This window comes from Geotrypetes seraphini, chromosome 7, assembly GCF_902459505.1.
Source record: "Geotrypetes seraphini chromosome 7, aGeoSer1.1, whole genome shotgun sequence".
Lineage (NCBI taxonomy): Eukaryota > Metazoa > Chordata > Amphibia > Gymnophiona > Dermophiidae > Geotrypetes > Geotrypetes seraphini.
The window spans coordinates 188,197,613-188,218,220 of record NC_047090.1 but is presented as its reverse complement, the minus strand read 5'-3'; the positions used below and the strand labels follow the sequence as shown (position 1 = coordinate 188,218,220).

The window sequence follows — 20,608 nt, the reverse complement described above, 5'->3', positions numbered from 1 at the left end:
AGTCTTTGATACCATAGATCATTCCTTAGTCCTCAACAGACTGGCCTCAATTGGAATTAGTGATCAAGTACTAAGTTGGTTCCAATCATACTTCTCAGAACGCTCTGCAAAGGTTAGCTTCAATAATTCCACTTCTGATTCTTTTTCTGCTAACTATGGTATCCCACAGGGTTCAATTCTTTCTCCTTTTCTCTTTAACATTTTTCTTGCCTCATTGATCGCTCTGAGTGAGTCCATCGGATTTATCACTTATGCGTATGCCGATGACGTACAGTTCCTTCACCCACTTAATACAGAGAATCCAAATGATCTTCAGAAAATAACCGAAAAGCTAGGGAAAATTAGCCAATGGTTGAGGAACAATATGCTAGCCTTGAACATCCTGAAATCTCAAACTATCCTGTTCCCTTGGAAGGAAGGCCTCTGCCTAAATAGTATGCCCCTCCAAGAAGTTACAAGCATTAAAACTCTGGGAGTTATTTTGGACCAGAAACTATCATATCAGGACCACATTAGTCAGGTAATCAAAAACTGTTTTTTAAGCTATGCATGATTAGATCCTCGGCAAAGGTATTTGAACTTTCTGCCCATAATATTCTCATTCACTCCCTTATTATTTCTAAACTAGACTATTGAAACTCCCTCTTTCAAGGTATCACTCAGAAACAAATAAAGCGCCTACAACTTATACAAAACTCAGCAATAAAAATCATAACAAACTCCAAGAAGTATGACCATGTCATGCCTCTTTTAAGAAATGCCCACTGGTTGCCGATTCCGCATTGTACTTGACATAAAATAGCACTAATGAATAGTTACGTGAGATGATTTAATTCATGAAAAACACTGTTCCCCCGAATCAGTCCTGGATAGGGTTACCAGATTTCTTCTGTTAAAAAAGAGGACACCTGGGCCTGCCCCCACTCCCAGCTCCGCCCCCGCACAAACCTCCCTGCATGCACGGACGTAGAGGGGATGATATCACGTGCATGCATATGATGTCATCGCATCAGCGTCCACTCATGCGTAGATGCCTTCCAGACCTGGCCCTGAGGTTGGAGACTTCCAAAACGCGGACAAACTGCCTGGTTTTAGAAATCCCTCAAGACACCCAGACCGTCCTCTAAAAAGAGGATATGCCTGGGTTTTTTCAGATGTCTGGTAACCCTAATCCTGGAGTGCCCCTTTGCCAGTCAGATTTTCAGGATATCCATAATGAATATGCATAAACTTGATCCGCAGACACTGCCTCTATTATATGCAAATCTCTTTCATGCATCTTTATTCAGGTTATCCTGAAAACCCAACTGGCAAAGGGGTACTCTAGTACCGACTTGAGCAATAGTGATGTCAAGGATATAAAGTCCTTATGCAGAGCGGCATAGTTGGCATCTTGCCATCTGCTTTTGTCCATGCTGGCTCTGTGAAAGCTGGTAATACTGTTAAGGTCACTGGTGCTTTCTCTCACCTCAGCCTAGCAAATTAATCATTTGGGATGCGGGGAAATCTTTTTAGTTTTCATATTTTTATGGGTGTGGCTTCTTTAAAAGATGTCCCTATTTAGCATCTGGTAAAGGAGGGCACATGGCCCCGCCCTGTTCTGCCTCCCAACCCCAGTCCCATGCAAGCCTCGTCTCTTTGGTGATAGGCTCTGGAGTTAGAACATAAGAATAGCCTTACTGGGTCAGACCAATGGTCCATCAAGCCATTAGCCCATTCTCACGGTGGCCAATCCAGGTCACTAGTACCTGGCCAAAACCCAAGGAGTAGTAATATTCCATGCTACCAGTACAGGGCAAGAAGTGGCTTCCCCCCATGTCCTTCTCAATAACAGACTATGGACTTTTCCTCCTTTTCTACAGAATGTAATGTAATTTATTTCTTATATACCGCTACATCCGTTAGGTTCTAAGCGGTTTACAGAAAATATACATTAAGATTAGAAATAAGAAAGGTACTTGAAAAATTCCCTTACTGTCCCGAAGGCTCACAATCTAACTAAAGTACCTGGAGGGTAATAGAGAAGTGAAAAGTAGAGTTAGAGGAAAAATAAAAATAAAATAAACATTTTAACAAGACAGCATTGATCTAAATACTTTGGAAGGTAGAAGAGAGGAGAGAAAGGAATAGAAGCAGAAGGGGGAGCCGTTGAACAGTAGAATTCTGGAGAAATTTAAATGATAGAAATAGAACAAAACAAAGACAAAAGGCAAAACAATAGATAAGATTAAAGATAAATCATAAGCTGGAAAGAAAAATAAAATAAAACTTTGTCTTCAATCCACGGTTTCAGCGTCAGAAAGGGTGGTAGATTTGTGGAACAGTCTCCCGGAAGAGGTGGTGGAGAGAGACTGTGTCTGAATTCAAGAAAGCCTGGGATAGTCACGTGGGATCGCTTAGAGAAAGAAAAGAGATAATGGTTACTGCAGATGGGCAGACTGGATGGGCCATTTGGCCTTTATCTGCCATCATGTTTCTATGTGTCAGATTACTGCAAAAAAAATGCCTGACTTCACAAATATTGTGCATAGACACCATGGATAAAACCACATCCTAATGAATAGGCAATTATATTCTATGGTGCAGAAAAGGCCTGTGGGAAACGATACATGTTGATAATGAGTTCAGTGCAAATGGCAAAGCATTCCACAGAGTCAGTCCAGCAACCATTAAAAGGAAAGATCAAAATCTTCATCCAACACAGCTTGCTGGGAAGAGAGCACATCGACAAGAGTAATGTCACTGAAAATTCGGTTAGGACACCAATCAGTACTATTTATCCGGGCAACAGGAGCACCTGCTTGGAGTGTGGTACAGTGGTTAGATCAACAGCCTCAGAACCTTGAGGTTGTGGGTTCAAAACCCCGTGCTGCTTCCTGTGACTCCGGGCAAGTCACCTAATCCTCCTCTATCCCAGGTATGTGAGCCCACTTGAAGTACCTGTAAAAAAGATATGTAAACCGTTGAGAACTCTGTAAGATTCAGTGGTATACCAAATTTGAATAAACATATTATTAACCAGTTGCTGTTGGGAAGCTGGCAGGGAGAAACAAAGGGGTCAATATTTAAAGCAATTAACCAGCTGATTAAATCAGCTGTGCAGAGCTATTCAGCAGACCTTAACCAGCTAGTGCCACTGAATTCCAGCACTAACTGCTAAAGCCACAGCCAGCTAGTTTGTGGCTGGTCCAGGGGAGGAGTTGGTGTTTGTGAGGTTAAGTGCCGCTATTCAACACTTAACCATCTAAAGCAGACAAATCAGAAAGTATAAAAGTCAGGCTTATGATTATGCTGTAGGTCAGTGTGTCTGAAATGGAGCAAATGTTTTTTCATGGTACATTATAACTGAAATTATGAAATTGCAAAACCAAAAAAAAAAATAAATTAAATTTGAGAGCTATGTAAGGGTAATTTTAACAACGGTGAAACTAAAGTAGATAGAATAGAATTGCTAATCAATGCAATGGATGGGCTTGTTTTTGTGCGCAAATTTACTCAAAACGCAACTCGATAGTTGATGAAGAAACATGCAGATCATCATCCACCATCTGCAGTCGTTCTCTTTGGTTCATAGACAACTTGGCGAAAGACAAAGGCGCGCACCGAAGAAAATTACAGTTTTTAGGGGCTCCGACGGGGGGTTTTGTTGGGGAGCCCCCCCAGTTTACTTAATAGAGATCGCGCCGGCGTTGTGGGGGGTTTGGGGGGTTGTAACCCTCCACATTTTACTGTAAACTTCACTTTTTCCCTAAAAACAGAGAAAAAGTGAAGTTTTCAGTAAAATGTGGGGGGTTACAACCCCCCACACCCCCACAACGCGGCGCAATCTCTATTAAGTAAAGTGGGGGGGTTCCCCCCACGCCCCCGTCAGAGCCGTAAAAACAGTAATTTTCTGTGGCGCGTGCCTCCGCGCTGCGCTCAATTGTCTGCGCGCGCCTTTGTCCCGGCTTGCTTTTGACCTGACACCGTTCTCTTTATTTCAATTTAATTTCTGTCAGAGCTGAAAATCCAAGTTCACAAAGATGAGAAGATCCAAACGGTAACAAAGCCTCGATTGCTTTGTTGCTCAACTTAGGATAACGACTGCCGTTAGTTTTCAAGGACCAATCGCGTCAAAGAATGATGCTTGTCTGGGCGGTTCTATCCTTATGCACGCAGATGCTTATCACATTGACAGACTCTTGCGTACGTGACATTCATGTCATCTAGTCTGGTGTCTACACCCGGAATCTCTTTGGGGCGCACAGTTTGAGAGACTCTGCTGTAGGTGGTCAGGCGCTGAATATTATACTAAACTAGATAAGGACCAGCCGACTGCACAAATCTGGATCTTGAATGCTTGGCCCAAACATGGTCTGGCATTGCTATCTGGGCATTTACCCTGCAGTGACTTGGCCAAAGTGTGTATCGGTGGTAACAGGAATTCCTGATTCACAATCTGTGCACTCTGACCAGGAAATGACATCCACTCCTCAAAATGTGTAAAATATAACCTTCTGATGATCTTTGGTCTTCGGGCACTGCCTGCCGGCTCTTGTATCTGCTCTGAACTGAGCCTCCTCCCCCTGCAAGCAGTAAAGGGGTAAAGCGATGCACTGACAGCTAAACGGGACATGAGGTTAAGCGCCAGGATAGACTGGGGATGGTTTAATGCCACTCTATTCGTCCCCAAGGCCCCGTCTGGATTATTAGCCCTCTTAAATTAAATGGCTTTTGAATGGAGAGCGAATGGGAGAGAGAGCGCGCGCGAGGGAAAGATTCGCAGAGCAGATGATTAATAGTTTAATCTGCAATAACTTTTCGTTTTATAGAACCCTGATTGGAGTCCACATCTGGTGAGCCAAGCTATTTAAAGCTGTGTTAATTCTGTTAATTGCTACACGTTTATTCCAATTGCCAGCACCTATGGGACTTGCAATAATGTCATTTTTTTTTAGACTTGCCATTCCGTCTTTTTCCCTCTTCAAGCTGCAGAAAATGCAGAAGCTGTATTGTGAACTGATCCTACAGCTTCAGCACACTCTAAGGGCTTGCTAACCCCCCCCCCCCCCCCCCCCCACCACCACCTCCTTCTACTTCCCCACATTTACCTTTCCAAATTACTTCAGGAGTGCAGCGAGTCCTTCTCGTGCCAGTGGCTCACATTAACAATTTCACCTTGAGCAGGGATTTCTGTCACTCAGTTCCCAGTGATGGGGTGTATCAGGAGATGCAATACTGCAAATATTATAATACATGTTGGATCACATGCCAAGTGCGAGGGCTTTCCGGAAAGCCTTGTGCTTGTGTGGGCTTCTCCCTTGCACCACTGCTCTTCAGCTTGGTTTCTTCCATTGTCGGGCGATTAAAATCTATGTGTGCAACGTTGGGGCAGAGCAAAGATCCTTCATGACCAGAATCTCTTTCCGACAGTGGTCATCCCGCAGGATCTCAAAGAGTAGATCCGATCTTTGCTCTCGGCCCCAAGGATCCCCCAAGTCCACACGGCTAGTAAATTGATTAATAAACTTTTCCTCCAGAAACATGTCTAACTCCCTTTTAAACCCGGCTTTGCTAACTGCTTTTGCCACATCTTCTGGAAACAAATTGCACAGCTTAGCTCTACGTAAAGTGTAAAACACATTCTTGGATTTCTTTGAATTACGTTGTCTCGTAGTTTCATAGATTGCCCTGGTTTCATCCTTTTTGAAATAGGACCATTTCAGCCACTTCAGGGATTCAGATTTGCTACCGGCACCAGCCCTAAAGGCTTCTCTCTGCCGTGACCCACTAGACAGGAAACAGGAAGTAGCATCTGCAAGAACGGGACGCACCAGAGAAAAGCCTTCAGGGCTGGCGCTGGCGGCAAAATTGAATCACTGTAAATGCTGGGGACATAAGAACATAAGAATAGCCATACTAAGTCAGACCACTGGTCTGTCTAGCCCGGTATCCTGTTTCCACAGTGGCCAATCCAGGCCTCAAGTACCTGGCAGAAACCCAACTAGTAGCAACATTCCATGCTGCCGGTCCCAGGACAAGCAATGGCTTCCCCGTGTTTGTCTCAATAACAGATTATGGACTTTTTCTCCAGGAACTTGTCTAAACCTTTTTTTTTAAATTAGCTACGATAACCGCTCTTACCACATCTTCTGGCAACGCATTCCAGAACTTAACTATTCTCTGATTTAAAAAATATTTCCTCCTATTTGTTTTAAAGGTATTTCCATGTAACTTCATCAAGTGTCCCCTTGTCAGGGGTGGCTCAAGGCAATCTACTGCCTGTGGCGAGGGATGAGTTGGTGCTCCTACCTCACCCCCACCCCCAAGCATCCAAAATAGGGGGCGGGGCAAGGGCTGCCCCAACTATTAGGCAAGACTGGCCAACTGCCTATAGCAGTAGCTTCGTAGAGGGTAGTAGCTTCAGTAACACAGTGAATGACAACAGAGCCTCGCACGCCACTCCTTTTAGGCCCAGGTCACCCATGTCAAAGCAAAACAATAGATGCTGCCAGACAGACTCAAAGAATCATCTTTCTCGCCACACATACCTTAACCTGCTTTTCAGCAAAAACACAGAGATGGATGATGCTCAAACAAGAGTAAAATGATAAAGAAAGCAAAAGAAAAGCTCAGTTTAACACACCATAATAAAATTAGTTATATGGAAGCTGATATTCCACCTCAGAACTAGAACATTTCTCTGTGGAAGTCACCATACATTAAAAAAAAAAATCCTGATTTTCGTGTTCTCTGAGCAATAGCAACACAACGCTCTCCTCTCACTACCAGGCACATTGTGAAGTAGAAAACCTGAAAAGAGGCAATTCATATTTCCCAACGCAATTAATGCATTCCAAATAAAACACGTTATTCTACCTTTGTTTCCTGAACGGTTTCATTGTAATGTAATGTAATTTATTTCTTATATACCGCTACATCCGTTAGGTTCTAAGCGGTTTACAGAAAATATACATTAAGATTAGAAATAAGAAAGGTACTTGGAAAATTCCCTTACTGTCCCGAAGGCTCACAATCTAACTAAAGTACCTGGAGGGTAATAGTGAAGTGAAAAGTAGAGTTAGAGGAAAAATAAAAATAAAATAAACATTTTAAAAAGACAGCATTGATCTAAATACTTTGGAAGGTAGAAGAGAGGAGAGAAAGGAATAGAAGCAGAATGGGTCAGCGTCAGTGATGAAGTGGAGCAAGTAAGTTTAGGAGGAGCGATTGACGTATCCAGAAAGGGCTTCTTCTGGCCGACAGTCCCAGGATGCCTATGTCTCCTCCCCTGCGATGTTCTCCCATCCATGCATTCCCTCCCAGACACACTGCCCGTGCCCCAGCCGCTCCAAGGAGGCTGCCCCAGATGAGGTCCACGGTGAATGCAGGATTCTCTCCTCTGCGGGAAAGCCGCCCGGAGCCGACAGTCGATCTTCTTAGCGGATTGCAGGGGGGGAAGAGTTCACACTCTTGGTAGGATCGGGTCTGAGTGCTCTCGGTGGTTGTGGCTGGTCTCATTGCTGCTTAGATGTAAAAGCAGTTGATCTCCACTGCTGCTGATATTTAAAAGCAGGCAGATTGATCTCTCCAATGGACTGCAGGGGGAGGAGTTCACGCTCCTGGCAGGATCGGGTTTGTGGGATCTTGGTGGTTGTGGATGTACCCGCTGCTTCTTAGGTGTAAAAGCAGTTGTTTTCCCAATGCTGCTGATATTTAAAAGCAGGCAGATTGATCTCTCCAACAAATTGTATGGTGAAGAGCACACACGTCTGGCTGGATTGGGACAAAGGCTCTCGATAGTGGCGGCTGGTCTTGGTGCTGCTTAGGTGTATTGTCTATTATGCTGGTACCAGTTACTTGTCTCTTTCATTTCTCCTCCTGCCTTGTTCCCTCAATATACAGATATCTCTGACATACTGATTTTCCCTTTTTAGTTCTTTCCTTTCTTTTTTTGGTTGTTTGGGGGTTTTTTTGTACCCCTGTCCAATCTTTTGGCTCTAATAGCCTCTTTCACTTCACCTTTTAACCATGCCTGTTCTCATTTGCTCTTCTTTCCACCTTTGCTAAGACATGGAATACATCTGGTCTGGGCTTCCACAATGGTATTTTTAAATAGCATCCATGCCTGATTTAAAGTCCTAACCTTAGCCACCATTTCTTTTAGCTTCTTTTTAACAAATTTCCTCATTTTATCACAGTTACTCTTTTGAAAATTAAATGCCGCTACAGTAGATTTCTTTTGTGATGTCACTCAAGATATCAGCTCAAATTTGAGCATGTTATGATCACTATTTTCTGGCGAACCGAACTGATATTTTTTGTACTATGCCCTGGATTCCATTAAGGACTACATCTAATGTAGCGCTCCCTCTTGTCAGATCTAGACCAGTTGCTCCAAGAAGCAGTCATCTATTACTTCTGCAGTACTCCCTGATTTAACATTTATCCAGTGAATATCGGGGTAATTGACGTCACACAATTACTCCACTCCACTCTCTTCTACTGAATGAGGGAACCGGATCTGTCATAAAAGTGGAGGAAAAAGCTGTATTAGAAGCACTGCAGATAGAAGCACAGCTTTTCAATAAGCAGCAGGCTTTCATTTACTCATTGGTCAGAAAAAAAACCCTCCACTCAGTCACATTCTTCAATAACTAAAACCTCCCAGTTCATTCAGTCACTGGTAAATGCCTTCGGATTCTTCTAATTTCACACAGACTGTAATCAAGACCTGAAAACCAAATACTTCAGTCATGCGCCCAAATTTTCAACCTATAACCATTTATACTCGAAGATAAAGCAACCCGAACATAAACCGAGGTAACCTTTTTTCCTCACAAAGGAGGAAAAACGGTTGGCTCAAATATAAACTGGAGGGGGGGAGGTTAATATTCAAGTGCCATGCCCTGCTAGGCTCTGCACCCTGTCCCCCCAGGCTTTGCACCCAGTCCCCCCTCCCTGCCCTGCCAGGCTCTGCACCCTGTCCCTCCTCCCTCCCAATGCCTAGCAGGCCTCCACCAGGGCCTCCACCAGGGATCACTCCTGCCTCACATCCTCCTGCCCAGTGCAAAGCAGCTAAGTTGGACAAACAACTCACCACTCTGTTATCTTCATCCATAGATTACAAAACCTTCAAGAAAGAAATTAAAACCATACTCTTCAAAAAACACGTTAAACCTAACCCAACATCCAACACTCTATAAACCCTTAGTACTCTCTAATTTTTCTAGTTACCAAACATTATCAAAAACCCATAATTCTCCCTTAGAATTTTATCTCATCGTTTAATCTATTACTTCAAAGTTGAAATGTAATTCTTGTTTTAGTTTGGATGTAATCCGCCTTGAACCGCAAGGTAATGGCGGAATAGAAATCACTAATGTAATGTAATGTAATGCAATAGCCACTATCTGAATTGACTTCTTCACATTTAGTTCACCACTGATTAGGAATGCTGCTTTGTAAAAAGAGCCTTAAATAAATGCCAAAACCTCCTCCTCAGGTCTGGACAGTATAGTATTGTTCTAATAATGCCTGTCCTGACTTAAGAAAGGAGGTTATGGCCTCCGAAATTGAGTTACAATGTAATAATTTAGTCCAATTAAAATGTATCACCTTATTCATTAGACAGTGTGAGTGCATGTGCACTTATGTGCTTTGGCCCTCCAAATTTTACAAAATAAAAAACCTGACCCCCAATAGAAAAAGGCTGGACAAGCCTATTGTAATTCAACTCATTCACGATTTTTCCGTTGTTTCAAAATTAATCTGAAGCAAAGGTCTAAACATGGCAAAATAGAAGTAACAAAGTCATTCAATGGTATGGCTTAGGGAAAGGCTGTAAAATTTCAGTGTGTGTGAATATCCCTTAAAGCACTGTCAGAGGTCCATCTTTTTACTGTACACTGCTTGGATAGTTTCATTATCTTTTGAGCAATATATAAAACATTTTAATAGAATAGAAAAGGGGAAATTGGTTGGTTGCACCTCTTTCCCCAAATCCTTCCCCAAATCCTTTGGATTCCCCAAATCCTTCCAGTGCAGGTAATCGAGGCAGACAGCGTGCCAGACTTTAAGAATAAATGGTATACCCATGTGGGATCCCTACGAGGGTCAAGATAAGGAAATTGGGTCATTAGGGCATAGACAGGGGGTGGGTAAGCAGAGTTGGCAGACTTGATGGGCTGTAGCCCTTTTCTGCCGTCATCTTCTATGTTTCTATGTTTCTATGATGGGTCTTTGGCCTTTATCTGCCATCATGTTTCTATGTTTCTATAATCAGAAAGTTCTATGACATCACAATGCAGGTGTAAAGAGCCTTAGCCTATAGGAAGAGGAGATGCAAATGTTAAGAGCCTTAGCCAATAGGGAGAGGAGGAGAGAGTGTTGATCATTGGAACAAGCTTCCAGTGCAGGTGATCGAGGCAGACAGCGTGCCAGACTTTAAGAATAAATGGGATACCCATGTGGGATCCCTACGAGGGTCATTAGGGCATAGACAGGGGGTGGGTAAGCAGAGTGGGCAGACTTGATGGGCTGTAGCCCTTTTCTGCCGTCATCTTCTATGTTTCTATGTTTCTAACTCTGGCCATTGCCAAGACAGTGTTTTGCAACGTGAAAGTCATCAGACACAGTTACCCGAAGACAGGACTTCTCAAATCTGTCCTGTGCATCCCATAGAAAGTCAGGCTCTCAGGATATCCACAAGGAATATTCATGAGAGAAGAAAAATAATAAATTAATAATAATAGATTTATTCTTGTATACCGCCCATCCTCAAAGTTCCAGGCGGTTAACATCAAAGAAGAACTTTACAATCAGTGAAAGGTACATCAAATTAATAAAAATGAATGACAAGATAAGGAATACATAGTCATTTAACAAACTTATCAAACAAATGTGTTTTTAAAAACTTTCTAAAAACGTTATAAGAATCCGTTTGACAAATAAGCGGGCTTAAGCAAGAGTTCAGTTTACCTAGTTGAAAGGCAAATGTCCTGTTCAAAAATTTCTTGTAACGACAGTTCTTAACGGAAGGATACATAAACATCAACTTATTACGAGTGTTTTTTTAATGAGGTATAAAAATTAAATTGAGAGGCTAGATATCCTGGAGCCAAACCAAAAAGAGATTTGAAACAAAGACAACCAAATTTAAAAAGAATACTTGCCTCAAAAGGCAGCCAATGGAATTGCCGATCAAATGGGCTAATGTGATCATAGTTCTTCAGGCCCAATTGCTGCAATTGGGTCTTCCTTTATTTGAGTGGTCTTGAAAGATACCGTCCCCATCTCTGCACATATCCATGGGAGACCATTCCAATGTCATTCTTTAAGGAGAGAGGGAATAATCAGACTATGAATGGGCACAACCGCTGACCCTCAAGCCTTGCATTGAAGAATGGTGGTGTAGAAGGACTGAGGTTGAGACGGACACTAAAGAATGACACGGGATGGTTTCCAGCCACTGACCCTCAAGCCTTGCATTGAAGAATGCTGGTGTAGAAGGGGGACACTAAAGAATGACACGGGATGGTTTCCAGCCACTGACCCTCAAGCCTTGCATTGAAGAATGCTGGTGTAGAAGGACTGAGATTGAGACAGACACTAAAGAATGACACAGGATGGTTTCCAGCCACTGACCCTCAAGCCTTGCATTGAAGAATGCTGGTGTAGAAGGACTGAGGTTGAGACGGACACTAAAGAATGACACGGGATGGTTTCCAGCCACTGACCCTCAAACCTTGCAATGAAGAATGCTGGTGTAGAAGGATTGAGGTTGAGATGGACACTAAAGAATGACAAGGGATGGTTTCCAGCCACTGACCCTCAAACCTTGCAATGAAGAATGCTAGTGTAGAAGGACTAAGGTTGAGATGGACACTAAAGAATGACACGGGATGGTTTCCAGCCACTGACCCTCAAGCCTTGCATTGAAGAATGCTTGTGTAGAAGGACTGAGGTTGAGATGGACACTACAGAATGACACGGGATGGTTTCCAGCAACTGATCCTCAAGCCTTGCATTGAAGAATGCTGGTGTAGAAGGACCAAGGTTGAAACAGACACTAAAGAATGACACGGGATGGTTTTCACTCACCCTCAAGCCTTGCATTGAAGAATGCTAGTGTAGAAGGACTGAGGTTGAGACGGACACTAAAGAATGACACGGGATGGTTTCCAGCCACTGACCCTCAAGCCTTGCATTGAAGAATGCTGGTGTAGAAGGACTGAGGTTGAGACGGACACTAAAGAATGGCACGGGATAGTTTCCAGTCACCGACCCTCAAGCCTTGCATTGAAGAATGCTGGTGTAGAAGGACTGAGGTGAGACGGACACTAAAGAATGAAACGGGATGGTTTCCAGCCACTGGCCCTCAAACCTTGCATTGAAGAATGTTGGTGTAGAAGGACTGAGGTTGAGACGGACACTAAAGAATGAAACGGGATGGGTTCCAGCCACTGACCCTCAAGCTTTGCATTTAAGAATGCTGGTGTAGAAGGACTGAAGTTGAGATGGACACTAAAGAATGAAACGGGATGGGTTCCAGCCACTGACTCTCAAGCTTTGCATTGAAGAATGCTGGTGTAGAAGGACTAGATATCCTGGAGCCAAACCAAAAAGAGATTTAAAACAAAGACAACCAAATTTAAAAAGAATACTTGCCTCAAAAGGCAGCCAATGTAATTGCCAATAAAATGGGCTAATGTGATCATATTTCTTCAGGCCCAATTGCTGCAATTGGGTCTTCCTTTATTTGAGTGGTCTTGAAAGATACCGTCCCCATCTCTGCACATATCCATGGGAGACCATTCCAATGTCATTCTTTAAGGAGAGAGGGAATAATCAGACTATGAATGGGCACAACCGCTGACCCTCAAGCCTTGCATTGAAGAATGCTGGTGTAGAAGGACTGAGGTTGAGACGGACACTAAAGAATGACACGGGATGGTTTCCAGCCACTGACCCTCAAGCCTTGCATTGAAGAATGCTGGTGTAGAAGGACTGAGGTTGAGATGGACACTAAAGAATGACACGGGATGGTTTCCAGCCACTGACCCTCAAGCCTTGCATTGAAGAATGCTGGTGTAGAAGGACTGAGATTGAGACAGACACTAAAGAATGACACAGGATGGTTTCCTGCCACTGACCGTCAAGCCTTGCATTGAAACATAGAAACATGACTGCTGATAAAGGCCAAATGGCCCCTCCAGTCTGCCCATCTGCATTATCTCTTCCTGTCTCTAAGAGATCCCATGTGCCTCTCCCAGGCTTTCTTGAAATCAGACACAGTCTCTGGTGTAGAAGGACTGAAATTGAAATAGACATTAAAAAATAACACAAGATGGCTTCCATGGTTATCCACAGGGATGGGGACGGTGACAAATTCTGTCACTGTTTCATTCTCTGAGGTCCCTGATAACAGCTGATTATTAAGTTGTAGGCAGAATTTTCAGAGTTTGCAAAGTTGTAAAGAATGTGAGTATGGCGGAGGATAATTTATTTTGTAACAGGCCACCTAGGTTAGGAGGCCTGGTATTGAAGCTATTTTGTAAAGACACAATGGTAGAACATAAGAATACTCAATTCAAACAGTTCTTGCAAGTGTCCAATGGACGGCCCGTCATTCGTTTCTATGGAAATCACAATTCAGTGCAGAAAGAAGCCTCAAAAATACTATGGCAGCACTTTACAAGCAGTAAAACAAAGCTGCCTTGCTATTATCAGGGGCAAAAGAACTCCGCTTCGAATATCTCCAACAGTTGCACAGTGGAACAGTGGCTGACCTTGTGCGCAAATACATAACTTATGTGGTGTTGCTTGAAATGACCATCATCCTCTGGCTTCCAAACACTCCTGACAAGGAACCTTGCTTCATCGTTAAAAAAAAAAAGGCTTCTTCGGGGAAAAGAAACGTATTATGCACAGACACAAATTACATAGCCTAATGTTTAGTATAGATCCTGGGAAACTGGGTTCAATTGCCACTGCAGCTCCTTGTGACCTTGGCCAAGTCACTTAACCCCCCCCCCCCCATTGCCCCAGATACACAAACTTAGATTCTGAGCCCAGTAGGGAGAGAGAAAGCACCTGCAGAAAATCAGTAACAATTTATCAACAATGTGATTAGTCGTATTTATTAAATATAGTGGAGAAAAAGGCTCAATTATGACATCGAGACAGCAATCTACATAGATTTTGGGCTCCTTTTACTAAGGTGCGCTAGCGTTTTTAGCGCAGGCACAAAATTACTGCATGCTAAACCGCGCGGCACGCTTCTAGAATAACGCCAGCTGGCGTTAAGGTCTAGTGCGTGTGGCTATTCCGCGCGTTAAAGCCCTAAAGCACCTTAGTAAAAGGAGCCCTTTAAGCTCTTCTGTTTTTTCATCATGGGCATAAAAAAAACCTCCACTCTAAATACCAAATCTCAGATAGGAACTCAGCCCACCACTGTGCACAGGGTTCAAGTATCTGAATCATTCACTTATCTCAAAGGATGACGGCAGTCCAGTGACAGCTTCACATTCCACCTTCAGCGTCTCTCAACTTTTTTTTTTCTCATGATATTTTATTGAATTTTTCAATAAAAGAAAACAAAGAGCTTTCCAGCTCTTGCCCTCTCTGAGAGTCTCAGAGAAGGCAGAAGCCGGCAGACCTAAGAGCATGCGCAGAGGCTCGAGTCCCCGCTTCGATCCAGTCAGCGCATAACTTTTTCAGCATATGGCAGGGAAGCAAATGCCAGTAAGTGAAGAGCTGATTATAGGATGAGGGGGTTGGAATGGCGTTGGATTGGTTGTGGTGGCATCAGAGTTGAGGGGTTTTGTATGTTGGTTGCCGTGAGGGAGTTGGAGGCAGGAAATGTTGTGCTGGTGTCGGGGGACCCCAGCAAATGCTGGTAAGCAAAGAGCTGATTATCGGATGATCGGGGAAGGGGGGATGTTGGTTGCTGTGGTGGTGGTATCGGAGTTGGGGGATTTTGGAAAGAAATGGTTGCTGAAGAGGTTGGAGGAAGGAAATGTTGGCTGCTGTGACACTGACGTCAGAGTCGGGGGGGGGGGGGAGGGGTTCGCAAAGAAATGTCATAGAAACATAGAAACATAGAAATAGACGGCAGATAAGGGCCCACGGCCCATCTAGTCTGCCCACCTTAATGTCCCTCCCCTACCTTTGCCCTGTGAATAGATCCCATGTGCCGATCCCATTTGGCCTTAAAATCAGGCACGCTGCTGGTCTCAATCACCTGTAGTGGAAGACTATTCCAGCGATCAACCACTCTTTCAGTGAAAAAGAATTTCCTGGTGTCACCTCGTAGTTTCCCGCCCCTGATTTTCCACGGATGCCCTCTTGTTGTCGTGGGACCCCTGAAAAAGAAGATATCTTCCTCCGCCTCGATGCAGCCCGTAAGATACTTGAACGTCTCGATCATGTCTCCCCTCTCTCTGCGCTCTTCGAGCGAGTATAGCTGTAATTTGTCGGTTGTTATGAGAGGGTTGGAGGCAATGGTGAAGAGGACTACACTTCTCCCTCCGTATTCGTGGTTTCAGCATTCACGGTTTTGATTATTCACGGTTTTTAGCTTACTGGTTCCTCCCCCCATATTACATCAGCTTGAATAGAAAAATTGCTGATTCCCAGCACTTTCTTCACCTTCAGGAACAGGCCAGGTCTCCCGCCATGTTATTCGCGGTTTCACCATATTTACGATGGTTTTTAATAGGAAATAGTGAATAATGTATGAAAAAATTATTTGCGGTTTTTCTGTATTTGTGAGTCTGTTAATCCCCTATCACAGCAAATACATTACATTAGAGATTTCTATTCCGCCATTACCTTGCGGTTCAAGACGGATTCCAAAAGATTTATAGTAGGAGTGTTACAAATGGTATCAGTGGTCATGACTAGTAAAGGTAGAGAATAGAACAGGTAGAAACATAGAAACATAGAAAGATGACGGCAGAAAAGGGCCAAGGCCCATCAAGTCTGCCCACTCTATAGACCCTCCCCTTAATATTAGCCAATGTTCTACCCTGATCCACTTAGGGATCCCACATGGGCGTCCCATTTATTCTTAAAATCTGGCACGCTGCTGGCCTCGATTATAATCGTACTGGAAGCTTGTTCCATTGATCAATCACTCGCTCCGTGAAGAAATACTTCCTGGTGTCGCCGTGAAATTTTCCGCCCTTGAGTTTGAGCGGGTGCCCCCTTGTGGTTGAGGGGCCTCTGAGAAGGAAAATGTTATCTTCCACTTCTATACGTCCGGTGATGTATTTAAACGTCTCAATCATGTCTCCCCTCTCCCTGCGTTCCTCGAGAGTGTAGAGCTGCAAACTGTTTAGTCTTGCTTCGTACGAGAGACCTTTAAGCCCTGAGACCATTCTGGTGGCCATCCTTTGGACCGACTCGACCCTCTGCATGTCCTTGCGATAATGTGGATTCCAGAATTGCATGCAGTATTCCAGATGAGGTCTCACCATGGTCCTGTATAATGGCATTATGACTGCAGGCTTTCTGCTGACGAAACTTCTACGGATGCAACCCAGCATCTGCCTTGCCCTTGAGGAAGCCTTCTCCACCTGATTGGCAGATTTCATGTCTGCGCTGATGATTACTCCTAAATCTCGTTCTGCTGAAGTCCTGGTCAAGGTCTCCCCGTTCAAGGTATAAGTTCTGCACGGGTTTCTGCTACCCAGGTGCATGACCTTACACTTTCCAGCATTGAAGCCCAGCTGCCAGGTTGAGGACCAGCTTTCCAATGTACGTAGGTCCTGCACCATACTATCTTGTAGCTCAGGTAGTCTCAGAGAGTCAGGAAGAAGATAGGAGGAAGGGGTATTCATGACGTTAAGACTTTTTCAGGAATCTCTTGAAGAGTATGGTTTTTATTTCTTTTCTGAACAACTTGTAGTCTGTGGTTGTAATCAGTAGATTGGGAGATTTGGGTTTCTAGTTTCGCTGCTTGAGTGGCTAAGAGGCCGTCGTATAGTTTTTTCTGTTTAACTTCTTTGATTGGCGGGTGTGTGAATGGGGTGTGAGTTTTTCTATGTCTGGTTGAGGTAATATGGATGAGTTGTTTGTTCAGGTAGGTTGAGCTGTCTCCTACTATTTATACTATTTATAGTTTTAAATAGTATGCAGTAGAATTTGAATAGTATTCTTTCCTGGATTGGGAGCCAGTGCGAGTTGATGAATGCTTCAGTAATGTGGTCGTGTTTCCTTAACAAGTAGACGAGTCTTAGGGCTGTATTTTTAATTGTTTGTAGTTGTTTGGTCATCGTTGCAGGGCAGGGGATGTAGAGGATGTTGCAATAATCTAGGATAATGGATTGTTCTATGAGCTGGAAAAAGTGTAGTGTAGGAGAATAGGGTGGGGCTAAAGATAAATGCCGATCATTGGGTGGCATGGAAAGATGAGAGGCTCGAATATGAACTGAGACCTGTTTTTTTGGAGAAAAAAATCTAGGTTTATATTTGAGTATACAGTATGGCCTAAATAACATAAATTGTAAGAACAGAAGGGGGATAGACTTAGTAGATAAGGACAGGTTGTTCACCCTCTCCAAGGTAGAGAGAACGAGAAGGCACTCTCTAAAATTGAAAGGGGATAGATTCCGTACAAACGTAAGGAAGTTCTTCTTCACCCAGAGAGTGGTAGAAAACGGGAACGCTCTTCCAGAGTCTGTTGTAGGGGAAAACACCCTCCAGGGATTCAAGACTAAGCTGGACAAGTTCCTGCTAAACTGGAACATACGCAGGTGAGGCTGGACTCATTTAGAGCACTGGTCTTTGACCTGGGGGCCACCGCGTGAGTGGACTGCTGGGCACGATGGACCATTGGTCTGACCCAGCAGCGGCAATTCTTATGCTTTTACGTTCTTAGACCAAAATATAAAGCACTCCAACTGTTTCACATGTGGTAAATACTTTTAAAGTAATTAGTCTCTTTCCAGGGATCTGTATCGTGCTTCCCTCTTGCATGTTTTCACATTGAAAATGACCCACCGTCGAAGCATCGGACATCATCTTACCGGAAGTGACAATACCAGAAACAAAACCAAAGAAACCCATCAATTCCGTGCTAGTGTCTTGTAGCCATTAGTGCGCGGAATTAGTTGTAATGAAAGTGATGTTGACAATTGCCTGACGCAGCTGAAAATTGGCAAAACAAGGTCCTTGTCAGAAAGAACTGGAGCAGAGAGACCATCGGTGTTGGAGCCAGCATTTGAAGTGGAAGGTGGAATGGGAAGCCGCCTCTGGACTGCCGTCATCCTTTGAAATAAGTGAATGATTCAGATACGTACCTGTGCACAATGGTGGGCTGAGTTCCTATTTGAGATCTGATATTTAGAGTGGAGTTTCTTATGCCCATGATAAAAAAAAAAGAACAGCTTAAAATCTATGTAGATTGCTGTCTCAATGTAATAATTGAGGTTTTTTCTCCACTATATTTTATAAATACGCTTCTCTATAAGGTGAACCCACTGCTGGCTAGTAACATTGTTACCAAATTGTAGGTTAAAAATCCAGTGCCAAGTAAAAAAGCGTGCTATTCTATAAACAGTACTCAAACTCTTTTACAAAACCGAATGTTCTGCGCTGCTCCCAAGAGTCATAGAGTTCCTATGAAGGTTGGGAGCAGCGCATAGCATTCAGCGTGCTGGCCTGAGCTAAAAATTGCTTGAGAGTCCAGGCCTATCACCTGTCTCATGTCCTCTGTCCCCACCTCATTCCAGTCATTTGCTCTATGGCAATTCAACCAAACACTATGAGTTAGGCTCTGCTTTTCTGGTTTTCATCTCTCACCAGAAAACCATCAAGCACAGCTTTCTAGCCAGCTCTTATCAAGGAGCCATCATATCTGTCGTCTCTCCTTTACTGCTGAACAACCATCAGAGAACTGTTATTCCCAACCACATTCTTACATCTTTTCATCCATCTGTCATCAGGATGTCATTTATCAAAGCTTCTCTCCGGTGATGAGAGATGAGAACCAGAAAAGCAGAGCCTAACTCATAGTGTTGGGTTGCATTTCCATAGAGCAAGTGTAGGCAATTCTGGTCCTCGAGAGCCGGAGCCAGGTCAGGTTTTCAGGATCTCCACAATAAATATGCATGAGATAGATTTGCATCTCAAGGAGGCAGTGCATGCAAATCCATCTCATACATAGTCATTGTGGAGATCCTGAAAACCTGACCTGGCTCTGGCTCTCGAGGATCGGAATTGCCTACCCCTGCCCTAGAGCATACCACTTTGCTTCCAGCAAATGACTGGAATGAGGTGGGGACAGAGGCCATGAGACAAATGATAGGCCTGGACTCTCAAGGAAGGAAGTGGAGGGCTGTGGAAAACATGTCAAATGCAATCACTGCAAGCCTGTAGGACGTCTGGGTCACCTGCAAATCTGTACAAGTAAGAGAGAGAGCGTCTACTCAAGAAAAGCACAGAGGTAACCAAAGCCTGTGAGGGAGGATAAGTGATGGGAGTGGAGAGATTCATCTGGCTACAAAGAGTTAGAGACAAGCAGGAGGAAGGAGAACAAAGGGGAACAGAGTGTAGGCCTTCTAGCAGTGCTTCACCTTACTACTAGTTATTCTACAAGGAAGCGCCCCGGGAGGTGGAGCGGGGCATAATGCAACATAATGCCAGCACCAGGATGAAGCTCTTTTTATTACACTATTAGACTTACACGTGAGAGACAATCCTGCTCCCTGGAGCTTACAATTTACTTATGTCTAAACCGCCCAATGTTCAGCATTATTTAACTGGACAGAAATGGTTCCTGGCTGGTTAAATAGCGTTTAGCTGGCTCACCACAAATATTCAGTGGTAGATCTCCACTCCATTGTTAGCGGCCTAAACTTGGCCTGCTCTATTGCGTAACAGTTGCCGATTTCCAGTGCCGAATAGCCAAGTTTAGTGGCCAAATTGAGCCTTGCCAAAAGCCAGTCTATCTTTGGCTGCTATGGCTTAGCTGGCTAGTGCTTAAAATTGACTTACCTGACTAAGTTTGAGTTTTCAAGTTTTTATTAAAATTTGATGTTGTCGCTTATCCAACTTCTAAGCGAGATACAGATAAAATATTATGAGGAAAAGAAAAATAAAAACGCCAGAAAACAAAACAGTTCACAAAGGAGCAAAGATAGGCTAGATATTCGATGATAAGGGTTCAGCACCGACTGCAGGAGTTAGCCGCCAGCATCCCTCCCACGGTCGGAATATCGGTCCCAAGGTGTCTAGGAGAGCAGATCGATAAAGGGATTCTCCAGAGCTGTGGGAAGAAACTCTTACAACAATGATTGGAATGGGAGGGGGGGAAATCTCAGAAAGCCAAAGTCCTCATTCTGGGGCGAGTGAGGGCTTCACACTGTATCCTGCAATGTTTTTCATTCTCGTTTGAAAAGGGGTTTCAAGACCTCCAGAAAGAAGGGAGAAGACTTTGGTTTGCTAAGTCAGTGGTTCTCAACCCTGTCCTGGGGGACCCCCAGCCAGTTGGGTTTTCAAGATATCCCTAATGAATATGCATAAGACATATTTGCATGCCTGTCTCCTCCATTATATGCAAATCTCTTTCATGCATATTCATTAGGGGTAACCTGAAAACCCAAATGGCTGGGGGGTCCCCTAG

At 43.8% G+C, this 20,608-nt stretch overlaps 1 protein-coding gene across 1 annotated transcript in view; it reads left to right on the top strand.

Moving 5' to 3' along the window:
* Positions 1-20,608, top strand: part of NRXN3 (neurexin 3) — a 1,772,673-nt gene that overhangs the window by 535,218 nt on the left and 1,216,847 nt on the right. The window lies entirely within an intron of this gene.